At 41.1% G+C, this 21,604-nt stretch overlaps 1 protein-coding gene across 12 annotated transcripts in view; it reads right to left on the bottom strand.

Annotated features, from left to right (window-relative positions):
* The window catches only part of LOC106586043 (LIM domain only protein 7), a 126,297-nt gene that overhangs the window by 66,370 nt on the left and 38,323 nt on the right, over window positions 1-21,604 (bottom strand). For 11 of the 12 annotated variants that reach the window (XM_045707639.2, XM_045707647.2, XM_082968814.1 and 8 more), the window contains one exon: window positions 8,821-8,937. The gene's annotated coding sequence lies outside the window, so the exon portion shown is untranslated. Of the gene's footprint in view, window positions 1-8,820; window positions 8,938-10,389; window positions 10,480-21,604 lie in introns of all 12 variants that reach the window. The other variant, XM_045707640.2, reaches the window with a different exon arrangement.

The following is a 21,604-nucleotide window of genomic DNA, read 5'->3' as shown; positions in this document are numbered from 1 at the left end:
GAACTCATATGGCAGGCCAAAACCTGAGAAGATTCCATACAGGAAGTGCCCTGTCTGACAATTTATTGTCCTTCTGTAGCCTCTCTATCGAAAATACAGCATCTGTGCTGTAACGTGACATTTTCTAAGGCTTCCATTGGCTCTCAGAAGGTGCCAGAACGTGTAATGAGAGGTCTGCAGTCTCTGGGCTAAGTACAGCAGCTCTGTTTGTTACTGGCCTGCCTGGGGACAGTGACACTGGAGATGCGCATCCACGAGACTACTCCATTTTGTTCTTTCAGTCTTTGAATGAATACAACGTCACCCGGTTGGAATATTATAGCTATTTTACGAGAAAAATAGCATAAAAATAGATTTTAAACAGCGTTTGACATGCTTCGAAGTACGGTAATGGAATATTTAGACATTTTTTGTCATGAAATGCGCTCGCGCGTCACCCTTCGGATAGTGACCTCAACGCACGAACAAAACTGAGCTATTTGAACATAACTATGGATTATTTTGAACCAAAACAACATTTGTTGTTGAAGTAGAAGTCCTGGGAGTGCATTCTGACGAAGAACAGCAAAGGTAATCCAATTTTTCTTATAGTAATTCTGAGTTTAGTGAGCACCAAACTTGGTGGGTGTCAAATTAGCTAGCCTGTGATGGCCGAGCTATCTACTCAGAATATTGCAAAATGTGCTTTCGCCGAAAAGCTATTTTAAAATCTGACACCGCAATTGCATAAAGGAGTTCTGTATCTATAATTCTTTAAATAATTTTTATGTTTTTTGTGAACATTTATCGTGAGTAATTTAGTAAATTCACCGGAAGTTTGCGGTGGGTATGCTAGTTCTGAACATCACATGCTAATGTAAAAAGCTGGTTTTTGATATAAATATGAACTTGATTGAACAAAACATGCATGTATTGTATAACATAATGTCCTAGGAGTGTCATCTGATGAAGATCATCAAAGGTTAGTGCTGCATTTAGCTGTGGTTTTGGTTTTTGTGACATATATGCTTGCTTTGAAAATGGCTGTGTGATTATTTTTGACAGGGTATTCTCCTGACATAATCTAATGTTTTGCTTTCGCTGTAAAGCCTTTTTGAAATCGGACAATGTGGTTAGATTAACGAGAGTCTTGTCTTTAAAATCGTGTAAAATAGTTGATTGTTTGAGAAAACTGAATTGTGGTATTTTAGTTGGTTTTGTATTTCGCGCCGTGCGATGCCATTGGCTGTTGGCTAGGGGTTCCGCTAGCGGAACGTCTGTCCTTAAAGCACAATGATGTGTTTTATTTCCAGTACATTGCCATGATTGGCAGTTATGTAGCTGCTCTACTGATAATCTCAGTGCGTCCTTGCTGGGATGACACAATCAATCTACTGCCGGAGAATATTAACACCAAACACATTGGTTCACCGTTCCACGGGAGCGGACAGTACACAGCATACCATAATGTTCTGAATAATGGCCAAGTCTACCTCGCTCCCTTATTCCACTGACCCGCTTAGGCGTAACAAACACAAGTCCAACATTTATCGGAAACTGTTAAACTACCTGTTCACTACCCTCCTGCTCTCCGGGGATGTGCAACTCAATCCTGGGCTTAACATCACCGAGCCAGCGATACTCACTGAAGTGGAAAGCAGTGGATGGCCTCGTCCACTGATCGTCGCCGCTGCGGAAGTGGGTGAGTGCTATGGTCCCATGGTTTTTCTCGAGTCACCCGGCCCCAAGATGGAATTTGACTCTTCAAACATAGCCAAGCCGCTATATGCGATCCCTGACTCTGCTTCTGGTATGCAAGCTGTTTTAATTAGTTACCTGCATTCAGTGCAAGCGGGAGGGATAGTTAATTGCACTACCAAACTGCCCATAATCAAAACGAAACAAAACGGCCGTCAGAAAACACAGAAAATGTTACTTTTTCCAAAAAGTGATCAAATTCAACATCTTCTCACAGACTCCAACCTTGACTTTCTTTGCCTTTCAGAGACATGGCTCCATAAAAACTCTCCATATGTTGCTTTGATTGTGCCTGGCTACAATGTTTTCAGGAGAGACAGGATTGAAGGAAGGAGGGGATCTGATGATTTACATTAAAGAACATATTCGATGTAAACAAATTGAGTGGTCATGTGATAATGAAGTAGAATGTATTGGCCTGAATGTTACACTGTCTCCCCAAATTTATTTTACCCTTATTGGAATGTATAGACCACCTTCCACCAAAAGTGTGTTTTTTGATCAGTTTAATAACATGCTTAGGGAATGTGATTTTGGGAAAGAGGTCATCTTAATGGGAGATTTTAATATTAATTATGAAGACAAGTCTGGTAGGAAAACCCTCAAACGGATCACTAATACCTTTGACCTTACACAGCTAGTTAAAGGGCCAACCAGGGTGACTTGTTGCTCTAAAACACAGATTGATTTGGTGTTCAGTAATAAACCAGAGAGAGTGTCTAAATCATTCAGTATGGTTACTGGGCTATCTGATCATAATCTGACACTTAAGCTTTCTAAGAGCAGGTTTAACCTCTCTACTGTTAAAAAGCCGGATCAACTAAGAATACCTAAGAGTGAATTAAATTATCTTGAAAATGCAATTAAGGGAATTAACTGGAATGATCTCTTGTCCTATACAGATGTGAAAGCTGAGAGTCAGCCCTAAAATCCAAATTAGAGCATGACAGACATAGGTTTATCATGTTGAGAAATAAGGTGATGAAAGAAATCAGACATGCCAAGGCAAACTGTTTTATTAACGTAATTGGTGAAGCAAAGGGAAATTATAAATTGATCTGGGAGAATCTAAAAAAGTTAACAGGGAAAGACATAGTAACACTGCAAAAAGTGAAATTATGGTGAATAACAATCTAACACAGGATGCAGTCGAAATAGCAATAGCCTCCAATTCCTACTTTATTGAATCTGTCAGGGTACTGACACAGAAGAACCCCTCCACTGGTTTCTTGGGCTCAGTGCTAGTAAATGACACTCAACCTGTCTTCATCATAAGAGAGGTTTCTGAGTCAAAGGTGAACAAGGTGATTAGCTCACTAACGAACTCTAAAGCCAAAGATGTGTTTGGGCTGGGCTCTACCTTTCTTAAAAACTACAAAGAGTCACTCATTGGCCCCATTAATAAGGTCACCAACACATCTATTGGTCTGGGGCTGTTTCCAAGGGTATGGAAGTCAGCCATAATAACGGCCATCTTTAAATCGGGTGACCCTGCTGAGGTGAGTAACTACAGGCCCATTAGTATACTACCTGTGGTGTCGAAGGTTGTTGAAAAGTGTGTAGCAGAACAACTAATTGCCCACCTCAACAACAGCCCTTCACATTACTCCATGCAGTTTGGCTTCAGAGCGAAACACTTCACAGAAATGTCCAACTGCTTTCTTCTGGAAAATGTGAAGTCCCCAAAGGGTGCGTTGCTGGGGCTGTGTTTCTGGACCTAAGGAAGGCTTTAGATACTGTTAACCATGAGGTTCTCATCACAAAGTTGTCCAAGTTCAACTTTTTCCCCGATGCCTTGAGATGGATGAAATCATACCTTGAAGGCAGAACTCAGTGTGTCAGAGTGCGCAATGAGCTGTCGTCCACTCTTAGCTATGATGTGGGCGTTCCCCAAGGGTCAATACTGGGGCCCTCCTGTTCAGCCTGTACATTAATGATCTGCCTTCTGTCTGTACTGGGTCTGAAGTTCAAATGTATGCAGATGATACAGTGATATATGTGCATGCAAAGAGCAAACAACAAGCTGCACAAGAACTCACTACTGTAATGGTCCAGGTTACAAAGTGGCTCTGTGACTCGTGTTTGCATCTCAATGTGAAAAAAACTGTCTGCATGTTCTTCACAAAGAGGGCAACAGATGCTACTGAGCCAGATGTCTATGTGTCAGGGGAGAAGCTCCAGGTGGTATCTAATTTTAAGTACCTTGGCATCATACTTGATTCCAACCTCTCTTTTAAAAAGCAGGTGAAAAAGGTAATTCAAATAACCAAATTCAACCAAGCTAATTTCCGATGTATATGAAAGTGTTTGACTACAGAGATAGCAAAACTGTATTTCAAATCTATGATACTCCCCCACTTAACATAGTGCTTGACTAGTTGGGCCCAAGCTTGCTGTACAACATTAAAACCCATTCAGTCTGTCTACAAACAGGCTCTCAAAGTGGTTGATAGGAAGCCCAATAGCCATCATCACTGTTACATCCACAGAAAGCATGAGCTCCTGAGTTGGGAAAATATTTTGCAATACACCGACATGTCTTGTATTCAAGATCCTAAATGGCCTGGCTCCCCCTATACTCAGTACTTTTATTAAACAAAAAACCCAAACATATGGCAGTAGATCCACAAGGCCTGCCATGAGAGGTGACTGTATAGTTCCCTTAAGAAAAGCACCTTTAGTCAATCCGCTTTTTCTGTGAGAGCTTCCCATGTCTGGAATACACAGCTATCAGACACACATAACTGCACCACCTATCACACTTTCACAAAAAACATGAAGACATGGCTAAAGGTCAATCAGATTTGTGAAATAATCCCTAGCTTGTATTGCCGCTTTCCATGTCGTCTGTTGTCAGTAGCTTGTTAGTAGTGGATTTTGTCCTGTTGCTTTTTGTGCTATGTTGCTCTGTCTGATGCTATGTCTTGCTTGTCCAATGATGCTCTGCGTGTGCTCATTGATTGTCTGTATTGTAATTGTTTTTACTAACCTGCCCTGGGACTACGGTTGAAAATTAGCCAGCTGGCTAAAACCGGCACTTCTACTGAAATGTTGATTAGTATGCACTGTCCCTTTAAAAAATAAACTCAAACTAAATTCGGTTGAGCTAACGTAGGCTAATCCGATTAGCATGATGTTGTAAGTAACAAGAACATTTCCCAGGACATAGACATATCTGATAAGGGCAGAAAGCATACATTCTTGTTAATCTAACTGCACTGTCCAATTTACAATAGCTATTACAGTTAAAGAATACCATGCTATTGTTTGAGAGTGCACAGTTATGAACTTGAAAATGTATTGGTAAACCAATTAGGTACATTTGGGCAGTCTTGATACAACAATTTGATTAGAAATACAATGGTTCATTGAATCAGTCTAAATAGTTGTACATTCACTGATGCCATCTAGTGGCCAAAATCTAAATTGCGGCTAGACTCCTAAGTGATATAATGGCATTTCTCTTGCATTTCAAAGACGCAAGTTTTTTTATTTGTATTATCTTTCACCAGATCTAATGTGTTATATTCGCCTACGTTAGTTTCACATTTCCACAAACTTCAAAGTGTAGTGCAGTGACTACAGGCTCGAGTCTTCTTGGGTATGACGCTTCAAGCTTGGCACACCTGTATTTTGGGGAGTTTCTCCCATTCTTCTCTGCAGATCCTCTCAAGCTCTGCAAGGTTGGATGGGGAGCATTGCTGCACAGCTATTTTCAGGTCTCTCCAGAGATGTTCGATCAGGTTCTGGCTCTGGCTGGGCCATTCAAGGACATTCAGAGACTTGTCCCGAAGCCACTCCTGTGTTGTACTGGCAGTGTGCTTAGGGTCGTTGTTCTGTTGGAAGATGAACCTTCGGCCCAGTCTGAGGTCCTGAGCACTCTGGGGCTGGTTTTCATCAAGGATCTCACTGTACTTTGCTACGTTGATCTTTGACTCGATCCTGACTAGTCTCCCAGTCCCTGCCACTGAAAACATCGCCACAGCATGATGCTGCCAACACCATGCTTCACAGTAGGGATGGTGCCAGGTTTCCTCCAGAAGTGACGCTTAGCATTCAGGCGAAAGAGTTCAATTTTGGTTTCATCAGACCAGAGAATCTTGTTTCTCATGGTCTGAGAGTCTTTAGGTACCTTTTGGTAAACTCCAAGCGGGCTCTCATGTGCCTGTTACTGAGGAGTGGCTTACGTCGGGCCACTCTACCATAAAGGCCTAATTGTTGGAGTGCTGCAGAGATGGTTGTCCTTCTGGAAGGTTCTCCCATCTCCACAGTGGAATTCTAGAGCTCTTTCAGAGTGACCATCCTTTTCTTGGTCACCTCCCTCACCAAGGCTCTTCTCCCCCGATTGCTCAGTTTGGCCGGGTGGCCAGCTCTAGGAAGAGTCTTTCCGAAGGCATTGTACATAGACTTGGAATTGCTGGCCATTTTAATAATGGAACACTAGTCACTTTAATAATGTTTACATACTGTTTTACTCATCTCATACTCATCTCATATACTGATATACATATACTGATTGGCTATGAAAAGCCAACTGACATTTACTCCTGAGGTGCTGACCTGTTGCACCCTCTACAACCACTGTGATTATTATTATTTGACCCTGTTGGTCATCTGTGAACATTTGAACATCTTGGCCATGTTTTGTTATAATATCCACCCAGCACAGCCAGAAGAGGACTGGCCACCCCTCATAGCCTGGTTCCTCTCTAAGTTTCTTCCTAGGTTCCGGCCTTTCTAGGGTGTTTTTCCTAGCCACTGTGCTTCTACACCTGCATTGCTTGCTGTTTGGGGTTTTAGGCTGGGTTTCTGTACAGCACTTTGTGACATCAGTTGATGTAAGAGCTTCATAAATACATTTGATTTATTGATTGATTGATACTGTATTCTATTCTACTGTATTTTAGTCAATGCCACTCTGACATTGTTCAATCTAATATTTATATATTTATTAATTCCATTATTTTACTTCTAGATTTGTTTGTATTGTTGTGAATTGTTAGATACTAATGCACTGTTGGTGCTAGGAACACAAGCATTTCGCTACACCCGCAATAACAGCTAAATATGCTAAATAGGTGTGTGACCAATACAATTTTGTTGGATTTTTATTTGATAAGAAGACAGAGTGATGTATTTCTTATGTCATTTAACTCTTTAGGGTTATCGTCACTGTGTACATGACAACTCACACACACACACCTTCCCCACACACATACTTCATAGTGTTTTCCACTCTGACTCATACAAGCACAACCCAGTTAGCCATGCGTTGTGTGACGGTGACAACCATGATAACTGTTGACAGGCTAAAGACTGGCTTAGCATAAAGCACTCAAACTGGACAGTTTTATATCCATCTACACATTCAAAGACTTAATCATGGACACTCTTACTGAAACTTGTGGCTGCTTCGCGTGATGTATTGTTGTCTCTACCCTTTTTCCCTTCGTACTGTTGTCTGTGCCTAACAATGTTTGTACCATGTTGTGTTGCTACCATGTTGTTGTCATGTTGTGTTGCTACCATGTTGCGTTATCATGTTGTATTGTTGTCTTAGGTATCTCTTTATGTAGTGTTGTGGTGTCTCTCTTGTTGTGATGTGTGTTTTGTCCTACTTTTTTTTATCCCAGCCCCCGTCCCCACAGGAGGCCTTTTGCCTCTTGGTAGGCGTGATTGTAAATAAGAATTTGTTCTATGGACTTGCCTAGTGAAATAAATGTTAAATAAAAAATTAAAAAATCGCCTAGAGCCTCTCTAACCAGCCTGCTTCCCAACAAGCAACAACTTGTCAGCCGCTCTCTATGAAACAATAACTGCCTCTGTTCCCAACTGGCACCCGTTTCCCTACATAATGTAATACTTTTGAACACATCCCTATGGGCCCTGGTCAAATGTAGTGCAATATGTAGGAAATAGGGTGCCATATCGGACACAGACAATGTCAGATCAATAATTTACTTTGAATCCAGGGCTAAACAATGCTATTCTATGCTATTCTATGCTATTCCCTACTGAGCTTGGCTTAACATCGCTTCACTGAGCTCAGACTGGAACAGATAAACGCATGGAACATGTTGTAACTAACCATCACTTTAACGAATCATCACTTTTGCCTGTTTTTAATCGTATAAAATCCCATGGTATTGAATGTAATCGTAGGGCTTGAATGTGCTTGGTAAATCTAACTACAAACAAACCAAACTGTAAAAGTCAACAACGTCACGACACGTACAAACACGCATGTGAAAAGACAGACACACACACCAAAACACACTTTTATGCATGTACCAAGTGACCTATGGGCTTCTGAAGTAAACAAGATTAAAATAGCTGCGTCAGGAGATTGGATCAGTTATGACTTAACTTTGCTATGGTTTTAGTACAGACTGTCAAGTATTCTGAGCCTGAAGCCCCTCGGCCAATGGGCTGGCTTCCTCAACACATAGCTAAAATAGCAGGAAGGATTTAGAGATGTGATGGGCTGTGAGTGTAAAAGAGGATTTCATTCATACGATTTGTTTCCTACTGTAGCTATGCTGATTACTCAAACCATTACATGGTAACACACAACACAAAAACTGTAGTTTGAATAACAATGTACAGGTACGTCAGGGTTGAGATCCATTCCAATTCAATTCAGTTTCATGAAGGAAATTCCAATTAAAGTGTTGAAAAATCCAAATTGAAACTAAAAGACACCTTTCCATTCTTGAATTGCAATTTCAATTTACTTCCTGAATTTACCAAATTAAAATGGAATGTCTATCAATTGATGGACCCCAAACTTAACTAGCCCACTGAAGTACAGTGAGGCAGCTTTACTTTGAATACTGCTAATACCGTAGCCTGTCTTCGTCATGCAAACTCCTGTGGTTAAACACTTTGGCAAGACAGTACAAACAAATCTGGGACCAGGCTACTAATACCGTACACATAGAAATATAATTACTAAAAGGGGCAAACATAAAAAAGAATGGGTTATATAGAGTATAATAGAGTGAATAACTATAGAAGAATAAAGTGTTAACCTAGCCTAGCCTAGCACAGCGTACAGTATGTACAGTAAGGTTATATATTTACCTTGGAAATTGCTGCTATGCCCAGTAGTCGTTCGAAGGCCTTGAGGTTTAGGTTAGGTCTATTATAGAACGTTTCACTTTGTGCCTTCCTACCCAGCCAGTATATGGTGATCAGCACCTGGGAGAAAGAGGACATGAGTTATTACAAAAATCATGATTATAATGTATGCAGAAGTACTTTACAGGAGCAATGCCAATGTCTCTAAATACAGCAACTGGGTGGGTGCAGGTGCTTTTTGACAGAATTGTTTCTACTGTTCTTCTACTAGAACAGCTATTAAACAGAATAAACAAGCAGACCTGGGTTCAAATAGTACTTGTTTTCTTTCAAATACTTTGAGTGTTTGAGGAGTGCCAGATGGGCAGGGTTTGCAGGTTTGCACTTGTGGGACTATACAATTAGTTATATGCCAGGCACCCTCAAACAAGTGTGGCTCATGATCCTGTTTGAACCCAGGTAAACAGTGGAAAACAGTAGGATATAGTTATATATTGATAAGGACACACTTACAGTACATTCTAGCAGAACACCAAGTAGCCTACATATAGTATGGACTGTTAGGATGGCTCATGATTAGATTTCTGTATTGTTATTGTATAGTAATGCCCATACATAGTTGTCCTAAGGTTATACAGGCCTCTGTGGCTCCTGTGGCCACTAGTGTCCAGCTCTTTGCTTTCCTGCCTCATCCAGAACCGTCTGATACATCGCTATTTGTTTGTGTGCACTGACCTGACCTATACCTCTTGTAAACATTTAGGTCTTTGAATCATGTTTTAGAAAGTAATGTAGCTCTCAATAATGTAATTCCATGAGAAGTACAGATATCACAGAACTCAAGTGCTATTTGCATGTAAAAAATGTTGAGGGATGCATTTACTCCATTTAGTACGTTTTTGTCAGTGTCCCACTCTTTGATGGTAGTTCCCCTTTTTATTCAGTTTTCGGCATATTACATGGTAATTACATTTTGTATTGGTAGCACAGGGTAATACAGTGCATATTACAGGCCTTCCCTGCAAAAACATTGCTCAAGAGTCTTTAGACTAAAGCGGATACCTCGTCAGTTGCACAACTGAATGCATTTAACCAAAATGTGTCTTTCACATTTAACCTAAGGTACAGGGGGCTGCCTTATTCGACATCATCTATGCCTGGGGAGCAGTTAATTACCTTGCTCAAGTGCAGAACGGCAGATTTTTCCACTTTGCTAGCTCAGGGATTTGAACCAGCAACCTTTTGGTTTTCTGCTCCAAAACTCTTAACCACTAGGCTACCTGCCACCCCCTAGCCTAAGCTACTTGCTGCCCCAGAAAGTGATCTGGGTATGGTATTATGGAGATCACTTCTAATGCACATTGTTGGGCTTCTATTGACGCGGTCTGATGGTTAAAAAATGACTACATACTGTATACAGTAGATTGGAATGTAGCAATAGGATGGATAAAGACATACTGTAAGTACAAAACTCTACAATCACTCTACTGTTCCAATCTACAATAGTGGGCAAAGCCAATCTCAGCCATCTCCTCAAACCTTCCCAAGTAAAATAAAAACATTTCCACTCACATGTTTCAGTCCCCTGTTGGTCTCTTGATAGGTGTGTGTGTGAGAGAAGTGTATGTGGGAGTGTTTGTGTGGTTTATCACTCACAGCCTGCTAAAATGACAATAAAAGAATAGTGTGTTTAGGTCTATGTGCTTCCCCCACTGAAAGAGCTGGAAAGAGAGAGTACAATCCATGCGACTGCCAGCCCTCGAATCACCCCTGCCCCCCTTACACAACAACAGAACAAGACAAAGGCTGGGGCTGGGATGGAGTGGAGGCCACACACACAAGCACACAAATGGACACGCTAAGCACACATACAATTTGTGTCAATGGGCATATGCACACAGAGTCACACACATACATACAGTGCCTTCGGGAAGTTTTCTGACCTCTAGACTTTTTCCACATTTTGTTAAGTTACAGCCTTATTCTAACATTGATTAAAATGCTTTCCCCCCCTCATCAATCTACACACAATACCCCATAATGGCAAAGCAAAAACAGGTTTTTATAAATGTTTGCTAATTTCTTAAAAATAAAACACAGAAATATTACATTTATTACAGACCTTTTACTCAGTACTTTGTTGAAGTACCTTTGGCAGAGATTACAGACTTGAGTCTTGGGTATGACGCTTCAAGCTTGGCAGACCTGTATTTGGGGAGTTTCTCCCATTTTTCTCTGCAGATCCTCTCAATCTCTGTCAGGTTGGATGGGGAGCATCACTGCACAGCTATTTTCAGGTTTCTCCAGAGATGTTCGATCGGTTTCAAGTCCGGACTCTGGCTGGGCCATTCAAGGACATTCAGAGACTTGTCCCGAAGCCACTCCTGAGTTGTCTTGGCAGTGTGCTTAGGGTCATTGTCCTGTTGGAAGGTGAACCTTCGGCCCAGTCTGAGGTCCTGAGCGCTCTGGAGCAGGTTTTCATCAAGGATCTCTCTGTACTTTGTTCCGTTCGTCTTTCCCTCAATCCTGACTCATCTACCAGTCCCTGCCGCTGAAAAACATCTCCACAGCATGATTCACAGTAGGGATGGTGCCAAGTTTCCTCCAGACGTGACACTTGACATTTAGGCCAAAGAGTTGAATCTTGGTTTCATCAGACCAGAAAATCTTGTTTCTCATGGTCAGAGAGTATTTTTGGCAAACTCCAAGTGGGCTGTCACGTGCCTTTTACTGAGGAGTGGCTTACGTCGGGCCACTCTACCATAAAGGCCTGATTGGTGGAGTGCTGCATAGATGGTTGTCCTTCTCGAAGGTTCTCCCATCTCCACAGAGGAACTCTAGAGCTCTGTCAGAGTGACCATCGGGTTCTTGGTCACCTCTCTGACCAAGGCCCTTCTCCCCCAATTGCTCTGTTTGGCTGGGCGGCCAACTCTAGGAAGAGTCTTGGTGGTTCAAACTTCTTCCATTTAAGAATGATGGAGGTCACTGTGTTCTTGGGGACCTTCAATGCTTCCAAAAAAAATTGGTACCCTTCCCCAGATCTATGCTTTGACACAATCATATCTCGGAGGTTTACATACAATTCCTTCGACCTCATGGCTTGGTTTTAGCTCTGACATGCACTGTCAACTGTGGGACATATAAACCGGTGTGTGTCTTTTCAAATCATGTCCAATCAATTGAATTTCAAGTTCCAATCAAATTGTAGAAACATCTCAAGGATGATCAATAGAAACAGAATGCACCTGAGCTCAATTTCGAGTCTCATAGCAAAGGGTCTCAATGTAAATATGGTATTTCTGTTTTTTATGTTTATACATTTGCAAACATTCTAGAAACCTGTTTTCGCTTTGTCATTATGGGGTATTGTGTGTAGATTGCTGAGGATTTTAATTTTATTTGATCCATTTTAGAATAAAGCTGTAAAGTAACAAATTGTGGAAAAGGTCAAGGGGTCTGAACACTTTTTGAAGGCACTGTATTTGGCAATAGTACATGGCTTCATTGACTAAATGGGTTATATCAAATAGATGTTTTCTGATCTCTTTAATAAGAAGTGTATGTTTTAAAATCGAACAAGTTTGATTCCAGAACAATCTTCTCTGTGAGCATGTTTTGGAGGTGGGGGGTCATGGTTCTAACCTTCTTGAACTTACACTCTGCCTCCAATTAGTCTCCATATGTCACCTGTGAAAAGGACAGTAGTACGTATATCATGTGTGCTTCAACAGGGGACAAATAGAGCTGTAACGTAGCACTAACGTATATATCCCACAATGACAGAGGGATATACTGTATACAACCATTCTCCGTCTCTCGCGCTCCGCATTCCTCCCGTCATACGACGGTAATACAATACTCACACCACACTAAGCGTGTGTGGTATCCTGTGGCCCTTGCTTTTATCCAGCATGCAATGGGGCTGGTGTGGCTTGGAGCACTTGCTGAGTATACTGGGGGTGAACATTCCGTTCTGACAACTGAGCTGCTGCGACGACGACCATCAGACTTTCTATCAAACATACTACTTCGGTTTAGCATGAAAAGCGACAACAACAAAACATATAGGTATGAGAAAGGTTCAATTCAGTTTGAAGTTAAATTATTGGTGTTGTTATCCCAATATTACTTTTTAGATGATCTTTCAACTTTATTTGGTATATGAAAGTACAATATAGTCTGATCTATACGACACAAGACCACTGGCAAATTTAGATTTTTGGGTTGACCTATCTCTTTAAATGCCACCAATATGGTTGATGAAAACAAGCTAGCTAATGAAGTCAACATGGGTTGACACAACACCATAGTATTTGATATCACCACGGCTGGCTCTCAAGGACCTGCATCATTTCAAATGCAAGCGATCCTTACACCCCAACAAACCTGTGAACCCAAGTGAAAATTAAACCAGGCGTTCATCGCTTCCACGTCTCCCGGATTTATGGGGCCAATAAAACATCTCACTTTCTCTCTGGTGCGGCCTGGAACAAAGTATACATTCTTAACATGTATGGTACTGCGAGGACTGGAGGGGCGGGGGGTCAGGCCAAACTACCACAGGCTTGGTTACCTAATGCTAATTTATGAGGGGTGGTAATGGATGTAGGCCTTGTTAGGAGAACATGGGATAAAAACCTATTCTCTGTGCCCCTCAGGCCTGTACTGACTCCTCACCACCGAATCAGCTGAGAGAGAGCTATCAACAGCACCAGGCATTGTGACTAGTGTCGTCATTGAAACTGAGGCATTATGCCGCCTAGTTTCATCCTGTAGATATAGAACATTCATTCACTCTCATACTAAAACGTATACCTAACTAGTCATCATAGTTCAGTCACCTTCAAAATGATTATGTTGAACAAAACTCCTGTGGGATTGGGATTCAGCTGAGATATGGGACTTATATAAAAGAGGCTGGGAGAAGACCTGGGAAGGCAAGGATCCCGGAGTCGCCTCTTCGCCGTTGACGTTGAGACTGGTGTTTTGCGGGTACTATTTAATGAAGCTGGCAGTTGAGGACTTGTGAGGCATATGTTTCTAAAACTAGACACTCTAATGTACTTGTCCTCTTGCTCAGTTGTGCACCGGGGCCTCCGAATTCTCTTTCTATTCTGGTTAGAGACAGTTTGCATTGTTCTGTGAAGGGAGTAGTAAACGGCATTGTAAGAGATCTTCAGTTTCTTGGCAATTTCTCGCATGGAATAGCCTTCATTTCTCAGAACAAGAATAGACTGACGAGATTCAGAAGAAAGTTCTTTGTTTCTGGCCATTTTTAGCCTGTAATCGAAACCACAAATGCTGACGCTCCAAATACTCAACTAGTCTAAAGAAGGCCAGTTTTATTGCTTCTTTAATCAGCACAACAATTTTCAGCTGTGCTAACATAATTGCAAAAGGGTTTTCTAATGATCAATTAGCCTTTTAAAATTATAAACTTGGATTAGCTAGCACAATGTGCCAATGGAACACAGGAGTGATGGTTGCTGATAATGGGCCTCTGTACGCCTATGTAGATATTCCATAAAAAATCAGCCGTTTCCAGCTACAATAGTCATTTACAACATTAACAATGTCTACGCTGTGTTTCTGATCAATTGTATGTTATTTTAATGGACAAACAATGTACTTTTCTTTAAAAAACAAGGACATTTCTAAGTGACCCTACACTTTTGAACGGTACTGTATAGAAATTCTATATATATTTTACATTATTTTTACTGCTCTAGGGTTCTAATTATTGCTTGGATAACCTGATTTACTATTATGTATTGATTTATTTTTCACTCTTTATGTGGTGTGCACTGCCGAGAACACCGGAAGAATTATCACTGAATTATCACAGTGAATTATTGTAATGTTTGTTTAATTAATCTATTTGCCAATGGTGTACAAAGCTGTTATCAAGGTAAAGGGTGGCTACTTTGAAGAATCTCAAATATAAAATATATTTTGATTTGTTTTACACTTTTTGGTAACTGTGTTATTTCATATTTTAATGTCTTCACTATTATTCTACAACGTAGAATACAGTACAAATAAAGAAAAACCCTGGAATGAGTAGGTGTGTCCAAAGTTTTGACTGGTACTGTATGTTTGATGTATTTATGCAGGGCTCATCTAAAAAAGAGACTCTAGTCTCAGTATGGCTTCCCTGTCAAAATAAAGGTTTAATAATAGCAGGATACCATCGGATTAAAAATGAACACGGTTGGCTCTATTACACCTACAGTATCTATACATACTTTACATTGTTTGCGAAATCACACATAATATCACTATAATCAGAGTGTTCATTTTCAGAAGTTGCTTTCATTTCAGCGCATGTCATTTGTAAACATTTCAACTGTATTACATAGATAATTACACCCATCTTTCTTCTTTTTCTTGTGATAGAAGTGTCGAGACGATGCCTTAAATCCCAGACTAATCTTTGGCATTCTTATAGATGCAACGGAAAGACATATTCCATTGAGCCCAACTCAGCCATTACCGGGGGATGTTTGACAGGTCAAAACAAACATTTCCTTGGTCGTAATGTTAACGGGAAAAAACGACAGACACAAGCAAGAATATGAAAGAGTCGCAAGAGTAAATGAAAGCAATCAACCCAGTGAAATTTAAATGACAAGTGGATTTTGAACACCTGAAACACAGGAAATAGACGGCCGGGAAAGACATATGGTCACGTGGACAGGGCATGCGCGTTGCTGATTTTAGAAAAACAAATACTATTTGAACACAGGTGTGAAAAAGAGTTCACCCTCAGTGGAGTTTGCCACATGTTGGACTGTGCTGTGCATAAGCTGAGAATAGTGACACAAGAGTTATGAGGGTTGAAATCATCGCAGCCGCAGTGCCACACGAGTACATCGCCACCTGACTCATTACTGAAATGTTCAGAATGTCTCAGATAGAAATTCTATGTATATACTAGTTTAGAATGTTTCAAATGTATAGAACACACTCCAGGCAGTATTCATAGAGAGAGGATCATTAATTTAAGGTAGTTTAAGCATTTAGATATAAATGATAAATATGTGTATATCCATATCAACCTACAATATTGTTCTATCCATTTCAAAGCAAGAGAATAAAAGAAAGTACACTACACGACCAAAAATATCTGGACACCTGCTCGTCGAACATCTCATTCCAAAATCATGGGCATTAATGTGGAGTTTGGCCCCCCTTTGCTGCTACAACAGCCTCCACTCTTCTGGGAAGGCTTTCCCCTAGATGTTGGAACATTGCTGCATGGACTTGCTTCCATTCAGCCACAAGAGCATTAGTGAGGTCTGGCACTGATGTTGGGCGATTAGGCCTGGCTCACAGTCGGCGTTCCAATTAATCCCAAAGATGTTCGATGGGGTTGAGGTCAGGCCTCTGTGCAGGCCAGTTAAGTTCTTCCACACCGATCTCGACAAACAATTTCTGTATGGACCTCGCTTTTTGCACTGGGTTCATTGTCATGCTTAAACAGGAAAGAGCCTTCTCCAAACTGTTGCTACAAAGTTGAAGCACAGAATCATCTAGAATGTCATTGTATACTGTAGCATTAAGATTTTCCTTCACTTCAACTAAGGGGCCTAGCCCGAACCATGAAAAACAGCCCCATACCATACCCATTATTCCTCCTCCACCAAACTTTACAGTTGGCACTATGCATTGAGGCAAGTAGCGTTCTCCTGGCATCTGCCAAACCGAGATCTGTCCCTCAGACTGCCAGATTGTGAAGCGTGATTCATCACAGAGAATGCATTTCCACTGCTCCAGAGTCCAATGGACACGAGCTTTACACCACTCCAGCCAACGCCTGGCATTGCACATGGTGATGTAAGGCTTGTGTGCGGCTGCTCGGCCATTGAAACCCATATCATGAAGCTGCTGATGAACAGTTATTGTGCTGATGTTGCTTCCAGAGACAGTTTGGAACTCATTAGTGAGTGTTGAAACCGAGGACAAACTATTTTTACTCGCTACACGCTTCAGCACTCGGCGGTCCCATTCTGTGAGCTTGTGTGGACTAGCATTTCGTGGCTGAGCCATTGTTTCTCCTAGACGTTTTCACTTCACAATAACAGCACTTACAGTTGACCGGGGCAGCTCTAGCAGGGAAGAAATTTGACAAACTGACTTGTTGGAAAGGTGGCATCCTATGACGGTGCCAAGTTGAAAGTCACTGAGCTCTTCAGTAATGCCATTCTACTGCCAATGTTTGTCTATGGCGATTGTAAGGCTGTGTGCTCAGTTTTATACACCTGTCAGCAACGGGTGTGGCTGAAATAGCCAAATCCACTAATTTCAAGGGGTGTCCACATACTTTTGTATACAGTATATCGTGTACATGCTGTAGCCCTTTATACTCGTACTCGTTTACAGGTGGAAAATGGAAGATTTGGACACTGATAAGTGCCTAAATTGGAATGCAGTGGCGCACAGTAACATGCTATACGTAGCGTCAGATGTCAAGGTCTCTGCTTCACAGCTTTGTATGGGTTTTGACTGACAGCCATTCTGTCACCTGTGAGTCCAAAATGTTCACTACATTCACCAAAATTGTGATCGGATTTTCCGAATTGCCCTGTTAAAGCCTAACATCGTATTTTACAATTTAGCTAGTCATATTGGCAATAGAAAACGCTTCAAATGGTGCCTATCTGACCCAGATTGACATTTATAATGGACTGTTTTTGGATTTAGTAAACAATAACAGTAATTGTGTGATGGCTGTGTTCCAGACAAAACAACTACATGTGTGCTTGCTGTAGTTCTTCACTGGCAGAGCTAGGAGAGCTAGAAAAAAGCACCTTGTAGTTGAAGACTCTTCTATGAGTCATAAAAGTGTGTTGAAATTACTTAGGAACAGTGTACACTGTAGAGAGGTGTGTGGCCACTTGGACACACCAGTTTGACATCTCACTAGAAAAACCCTTGTCATTTTTTTGTCTTATGTTGCAGCTACAGCACATTTTCCAAGAATATTCTTATCATGTTACTGAATGTATCCCATAATCTCCAAACAGTTCCCTTTTAATTGCTACCATGGTTATGCATACGCTTTCCATATTTTGTCTGTAAGAAACATTTCAATTTAACACTATCCATTTAGGCCAATTCCCAGCCCCTGTTGTTACCTCATATCCCAGCGATAATGCCTTGCCTTACGCCTGAGAAGAAAACACTTCAATTTGCTCAACTTGGCATTGGCTCAACCATTGGCTCAACTTACTCCAAGACAAACATTTTGACTATATTAGCCCACACAGCTACAGGGATGCACTTTCATGCTAGGTTTATGACCTCATATTGAGGCTTATAGAGACCCCAATCTTAAAATGATCTACTTTGATTTAGATACAAGCATCATGAAACGTCTAACACATTAAATTAATTAGACTTTGTGAAAATCAGTTTTTTTGGTTGCTTACCACTTTTTCCATGTGGTTTCTTATTTCAGAGACTCAATGAAATTATTACATTATCTTAAATATTTGGTCAAATGATACATTTTGTGTATGGTTTGCTAGAAACAAGGATGGCTCAACTTACCCCTTTGGCTCAACTTACCCCACTCTCCCCTATGTACTGATTTTATAAAACATTAAGAACACCTGCTATTTCCATGACACAGACTGACTAGGTGAATCCATGTGAAAGCTATGTTCCCTTATTGATGTCACTTGTTATATCCATTGGTATAATATTAGGTGCCAGGCACAACAGTTTGTGTCAAGAACTGCAACGCTGCTGGATTTTTCAAACTTAACAATTTCCCATGTGTATCAAGAATGGTCCACCACCCAAAGGACATCAAACCAACTTGACACAACTGTGGGAAGCATTGGAGTCAACACCTTGCATTGGAGTCCATCCCCCAATGAATTGAGGCTGTTCTGTGGAGAAAGGGTGGTGGTGCAACTCAATATTAGGAAGGTATTCTTAAGATTTTGTACACTCAGTACACATGATAACCAATTGTCTAACAACATCATCACATGGCTCTTTCACAAAGCAGTGTCAACGAGTGAGCCAGCTAACATTTGAAATAAAAGATAATCCATATTACTCTCTTGTTTATAAAGAAAGATGGGGAGAGTATAACTCTCTTTACTTGAAACTAAACTCAACTAAAATAATCAACTATAGCTTTTTTTAGAGGCAAGGAAATGAGGTCATACAATATGTAATGTTAGATGATTAACTGATTGCTCCCACTTTCACATAACTTACAACCTTGCTGAATCAGAAAGCATTCATCTTGCTGGTGTTGACAAATTAGGGACAAATATTTGACAATAACTCATCAACATGGACCTAGCGCCCTCCTGTGAGTCAAATGTTGCAACCTCTGCTTGGTTACACAATGGGTGGGGTGGACCAAACCTCCAAATTCCGGGATAGGTCGAGCAACAAACCAAACAACCGCGAGCCTGTCACATCCTTCCTGGTTCGACCGCCAATGTGAACAGAAGAGGAAGTCAGACAGTACATTCCTGTGCGGTACCGTCCCTGAGGCAGAAACTGGAGCATTCTGACGGAGGCCCTACCTGCACTGGTAAGGTATATGTCAGAGCACAATACAGGTACACGTTGTAAATCTGCTAGGCTGACGGCTATGGGAGTAATAAGTTAAAGAGCTGATCTTTCAGAAACGTGTACATTAATGATGTACTTTATATTACTATTTTGTATGTGACTGTTTTGAGAGGCTCAATTAGATAATGGATAACCACAGCGCCACTTTGTTAGCTATTCACTGTGTTTCTTTAGGACACTAGTTTATTGTGACTTAATTCCATTTTAATTGCAGGTGGATTTCTGAAGACTTAGATACACATTCAGGCTAATCACAAACATACACATACATGCATGCTCATAACAAAAATACAAACACACTAATCGCACACACAAACACTAATCACACACGCGCATGCTAATCACACACACACACACACACACACACACACACACACACACACACACACACACACACACACACACACACACACACACACACACACACACACACACACACACACACACACACACACACACACACACACACACACACACACACTCAACAATAAAAGGATCTTGCACTTGCTATTGCTCCGTGCCAAACTAACTACCTGTACACAATGGAACACCCCCCACAAGGCCACACCTGCAAGATGCCAACGACCCATTGGTCCACCCCACCCATGCCAAGCCCTGCTGGGCAAGACAAGGCCATCACACACAATGGATGGGTAGGTCTGCGAGTCCTGATGAGTGATGCCTCAACACTAAAAACTACACACACTGAACACACATACCTAAACACCACACCACGTTGTACCGAAAGTACACCCTACAAAAATAAAAATACCAAAGCACAGTCATCAGCATACCTGGGAAAATTAAGATAATCAGTTCTTCTGCATGATTGGTTGATTCAGCCAGGGCATGGACTGTTCTTACTCTGCGTTCAGCATCAATAAATACCTCACATATATACGTACGCATAACACCTTGTCACTAAGCATAAATCAGGTGTCATAAAAAATGAAAAGGTGGGTTATAAAAAAAATGAAAAAAGTTCTCGAGGAAAAATGTCTAGGATCAGTCTCAGCTGAGCTCAGATGTCAAATATTGTTTTATTGGAGGCATCACACACACACAAATATTAAGAGAGGGATTGTGTCACGCTTATGAGACACTATAGGCACTGTTGTCGGGTGAAAGAACAAGTGGGTGGGCAAACGGTTGGGCTGGCATTTCTCTCTCCAGCCAGGGAACACAAATATAGCCTTTGAGCTGTGTTGCCCCATCACCGTTTACAGCCGGGGCCGTTACCATGGAGGAGAGAGGACTTTATTGGCCATTCACCATTATCGCTCCTCGTTCCGTTTCACAATCTCTTCACAGTTCAAACATGGCTGCGCAGAGGACGGATAGTTTGAGCAGTACAGTAAGGGATGAAAGCAATTCAATACAGTGCAACTGTTGTGTCACAGACACATCCTAAATTCAAACAGAGAGCTCTTTTTTTCTGCTTTACTGAAGAAAAGTGACAGTTACAGACTTGTCCATGTGAAGGTAAAACATACAAATGTTGTTTCTTTACGCCTACCAAGGGCAAGCTGAAATTTCATAAAAAATATTTCTAAAATCCTTGAATATGAGATGGTGCATCTCAAGGGGTTAATACTGTCATGAAAATGTCTAATGAATGATCACATATTTGTGCAGCATTCCTATTCAGCTTGATTTTATGTTTAGGTAAAGTAAACTTTCATATCCAGCCGTCAATCTGGCAAAAAGGAACTCCACCCTGTAAATCAGACAGTTTGCTCGATCAACAGTTGCAGAGTGTTGCATGATCAAATGCTATCGTGCCACATTGCCACTCCTCTAGCTTATTGTCTGGTGATGGTCATTTAAATTCCTCAGGAGCCGACGATTATTGTACTCTACCTCATTCAGAAGCCTGTGTAAAGTTCTGTTTTTGGGCTGTGAAGTAATCTCCCCATGTCAATAATTTGTTAAATCGAAAGGCCATCAGTAGAGTGACTTTGGACCAGAAATACAGTCTGTGTCTCTCATAGACACAGAAAGGAAGAAGACAGGTCTCAAAGTAAGACAAAAGCAGAGCTAAATACTGCATATTTAAGCTGCAAGGTAGAATTTGCCCTTAACCACAGATCTAGGATCAGATTACTCTACCCTCTACCACCCCAACCATTAGGGAGGAAGTAAAAATGACCTGACTCTGGCAATTTCTACCAACACTGTAAAATGAGCT

Source organism: Salmo salar, chromosome 25 (assembly GCF_965601325.2).
Source record: "Salmo salar chromosome 25, fSalSal1, whole genome shotgun sequence".
Classification (NCBI taxonomy): domain Eukaryota; kingdom Metazoa; phylum Chordata; class Actinopteri; order Salmoniformes; family Salmonidae; genus Salmo; species Salmo salar.
This window is presented reverse-complemented; position numbering and strand designations above follow the sequence as displayed.